The following is a 4,815-nucleotide window of genomic DNA, read 5'->3' as shown; positions in this document are numbered from 1 at the left end:
AAAAAAAAAAAAAAAAAAAGATATGCACAGTATCTAAATAAATTAATTAAAAAATTAAATTAATTAAAAATTAAATTAGCAAGCCCAAAATATGGATGCAGATCATCTCCTTTTTGAGGGGTTGGGGAGGTGCGAGAGGGACTGAACTCAGGGGCTCTCCACCACTGAGCCACGTCCCCAGCCCTATTTTGTATTTTTATTTAGAGACAAGGTTTCACTGAGTTGCTTTACTGCCTCACCATTGCTGAGGATGGCTTTTGAACTCCCAATCCCCCTGCTTCAGCCTCCCAAGCCACTAGGATCATAAGTGTGCCACATCACGCCCAGCTTCCTTTTAAGAGCAGCTTAAACCTAAAAAGATTTACATTATAACTTATCAAAGAAAAATTTCATCCCTGAGGGTAACTTCTCAAGAATATGAGAGGCAGAGATAACAAATAACTTGTGTAAGACAGTGGGACAATCAGAGTAAGATAAATATCCACCTACTGCCATACATTTGTAAATCATCAGTCCTTTTTGAATTTGTCCCATTACATTTGCTTAAATTAAATGAGGAACTACATACTAGAGCATACTTTCTATATGAGTTTGAACAGAATCTCTGTGATGTACAGAAAATTCACAGGCTAAATTCCTACTCTGCCCTTAACCATCTGTGAAATTTTGGAAAAAGTTACTTCACCTCTCTAAGATTGTGCTTTACCTGTAAAAACAGGACAATATTGCTTTGTGTTAAATTCTGTATTGACAAATGGTAAATATGCTCTAAGATTATTCATAACCTAATATGAAAAGTAGTATTTTCAGCTGGTAATTACAATAATTCTTATACAAGAATTGTGATTTCAGTTCAACTCAAAATTGCAAAGGAAATTTTCAAATTTAAGATGTAATAAAGAAAACTACTACTTACTACAAAAAAACGTATTACTCCCCTATTTTGCTCATAACCACATAATCTAATAAATATGTCTTATTTCTTTCTCATTTATGGTACTGGGGATTCAAACCGAGAGGTGCTTTACCACTGATCTACATTCCCTGCCATCTTAGATTTTTACTTTGAGACAGGGTTTTGCCAAGTTGCCCACCCTAGCTTTGAACATATAATTCTCCTGGTTCAGCCTCCTGAGCTAGGATTTCAGGCATGTGCCACCATGCCTAGCTATATATGTTTCTAATTGTCAATGCTCTCTTAACATTCATTACATCACCTGGAGCTCAAAAAAAAAACAGGCGACCTAGGTGTGGTGATGCATGCCTATAATCCCAGCAAGGTGAGAGGCTGAGGCAGGAGAATCTTTGAGGTCAGCCTGAACAACTCAGTAAAACCCTGTCTCAAAACTTAAAAAAGGGCTGGGGATGTACCTTAGTGGTAGAGAGCACCTAGATTCTATACCCAGTACCACAAAAAAATAAAAACAACGAACAAACCACAACCATGTGAGGTAGGCAACACAGATTTTTTTTCTGATCTTTTTTTTTTTCATATTTATTTTTTAGGTATAGATGGACACAACACAATGCCTTTATTTTTCTGTGGTGCTGAGGATCAAACAAGGGCCCCATCCAGGCTAGGCGAGCACTCTACCACTGGGCCACAATCCCAGCCCTTATTGGATCTTCACAGATGAGGAAAGCTGTTGAGAATAACCTTGCCAGAGATTTGAGGCCCTTTAGCAAAAAGCACAGATTAGAAGCAGGCATTTAAACTTCTAATTTACCATTCCAACTAGATAACAAAGGAAATGAGCTAAATCCCACAAGCCCTGTCTACCTGTTAAACTGCATAAAGTTCAATTACCATTTACAGAGAGAAGGAGGACCTAGGAATCCAGTTAGTCAAATTCTAGCAAGAGTGGTTAAATACATGATGATCTCTGATTGTTACAATTTTAGCTAGCAGCAATGTAAGGACTAAACATAATTGAGTAAAAGTTTATTGGTACTGGATGAATAAGAAATGCCCCTTGATTACTGGTGAGATCCCAGGAACAATAGATCAAAGAGAAAGCCTGGACAATAAATCAAAGGATATCACAACAGACTTGGAAAAGGACAAAAGAAAAGCAGGTAAGTGAACCAGTGAAAATTGGGAAGCAGAGAAGCTGCTAGGACCACATGGTAAGGCTCAGGCTAGGTGACGCTGGGGGAGGGAAATGGGAAATAAAATGGAGCAAATTAAATTCCACGCATGCATGATTTTTTTCAAAATGAACTATTATGTATAACTATAATGCCCTAAAAAATGGGGGGAAGGAGGCCCAGCCTGGAGTATGATGGATAAGGCAACATACTCAGAGATAGAACAGGCACATCCAAGCCATGACATTCCTGCTAGTCCAGGTCTCTGGCTTACTCCTTATAAATCCTCATTCCATAAATAAAATAGGTTTGTTAACAGTGCAGAGGACAGATCTATACCATAACCTCTCAGGAAAGTTAAAAGATAGGAAGAACTATCTCTTCTGGGCTTGAGGCAATAAAAGAAACTGTGGTATGCAATTGTACCTTTATGTTACACTGAAAATTAATGACTCAAACAATAGTTCAGGGACCTCCTTAGACTCTAATCTGTGGGACATTTCCTAACACTGACCACAGGCATTTTGTCTACAATAAAAAATTAAATACCAAATATTCCTGATGAGTTGAGTACAGTGGTACACACACGCAATCCCAATTATCAGGAGGTGCCCAAGTTTGAGTCCAGCCTCAGCAACTCAGGGAGACCCTTCTCAAAATAAAAAGGGCTGGGGATGTAGCTCAGTGGTAAAACACCTGGTTCAATCCCAAGTACAAAAAAAAAAAAAAAAAAGGAAATAATTCTGACATAAATCACTTTTATTCTGCATAGTCTTCCTTCCTGCCCATATTTTTTTTTCCTCAAAGTCTGAGAACCTTCTATGCTCCAAATAATTCTCACATAACCTTTCATTGTTCTGAAATTGCTAGCTAAAGCACAGGCATATTCTTCCTGAGTTCTGCTTTATTCTGTGCCTTATATGAATTTGTTTCTATGTGCTAGAAAAAGTAGGTCATTGATTTTCAACCCTGACTAAACAACAGAATCATCTGAGAAGTTTCATAAAATAACAAATGTTAATAGATGCCCAATTATCTCCCCTGCCCCACCGACCAAACTGGAAATTCAGTCACTACATCTGGGAAGGGATAGTTTGTAAATTAGGTAAAGTTTAAAAAGCTCCATGGATGCGCTGTAAGAACAGTCAAGGCAGGGCGAGGTGGCTCATGCTTGTAATCCCAGCTGTTCAGGAGGCAAGGCAGGATGATCCCAAGTTCAAAGCCAGCCTCAGCAACTTAGAGAGGCGATAAGCAACTCAGTGAGACCCTGTCTCTAAATAAAATACAAAACTGGACTGGGGATGTGGCTCAGTGGTTGAGTGCCCCTGAGATCAATTCCCAGTACCACACACAAAAAAAAAGAACAGTCAATGTTAAAAATAAATTACAGCACTGGGGGCTGCGGTTATAGCTCAACGGTAGAGTGCTTTCCTCATACATGTGAGGCACTGAGTGTGCGAGGCACTGGGTTTGATCCTCAGCACCACATAAAAATAAATATATTTTAAAAATGAAAAAGAAACTACAGCACTGGGTTTATTTGAGGTACAGAACTGTATATTTAGGGGACAATCTAAAAAGAGGCAGGATCCTCAACACGGCAAGTGGTAACTTACTATAAACAATTTCAATGTTGTTTAACTCACAGGACAAAAAAAAAAGGAAGCATTTATTAGATAGCTAACTTCAAAAAACTGCTAGGAATATTCAGTGACAATGAAGGACAATTGCTATCCCATTGTCACAGATGCAGAATCTAATGCTGAGAAATGGGAAGTGAGGGCTGGGATTGTGGCAATAGTAGAGTGCTTGCCTAGCACACGTGAGGCACTGGGTTATCCCCAGCACCACATTAAAAAAAAAAAATTTAAACAGGGGCTGGGGATGTGGCTCAAGCGGTAACGCGCTCACCTGGCATGCGGGGAGCACTGGGTTCGATCCTCAGCACCACATAAAAATAAAATACATGTCGTGTCCACTGAAAACTGAAAAATAAATATTAAAAAATTCTCTCTTCTCTCTCTCTCTCAAAAAAAAAAGAAGTTCTAATTTAGACCTTTGAAAATTATATCATTATAAAAAATTTTTAAACAAAATAAAGGTAAAATATTAAAAAAAAAAGAAAGAAAGAAAAGAAATAGGAAGTGAGCCAGCTAAATGCTGAAAAGGGCTCTTGGTTCAACTAATGCCTATGCTTTTCACTAGATCATAAAACAGAAAGAAAAAAACAGCAGTCTATTTCAAACTTTAATTTCACTAACATCAATTAACTTTGACACAATATATTTATTAAACAAGGAATTCTGCCTACATACTTTCAACAAGCAAATGTTGAAACACCTTTACACTACGACTCAAGAAACATAAGGTATCCCGGCTCCCTCCAAAATAAACACATCATAAGCTTCTGTGCCCACCCTACTTCTTTACCTGAGAACAATGTTGTTAAAAGGCAGGTCATGCCAGGCATGGTGGCACACACCTGTAATCCCAGCAGCTCAGAATGCAGAGGCAGAGGATTGCGAGTTCAAAGCCAGCCTCAGCAAAAGTGAGGCACTAAGCAATTCAGTGAGACCCTGTCTCTAAATACAATACAAAATAGGGCTAGGGATGTAGCTCAGTGGTCAAGTGTCCCTGAGCTTCAAGAGTTCAAGCCCTGGTGTCAAAAAAAAAAAAGCAGGTCATCAATGTATTCATGTATTATTCTTGTTTGTTTTCTTTTTCTTT

Source organism: Marmota marmota, unplaced genomic scaffold (genome assembly GCF_001458135.2).
Source record: "Marmota marmota marmota unplaced genomic scaffold, marMar, whole genome shotgun sequence".
NCBI classification, from domain to species: Eukaryota; Metazoa; Chordata; class Mammalia; order Rodentia; family Sciuridae; genus Marmota; species Marmota marmota.
Note: the sequence above shows the minus strand (reverse complement) of the source record.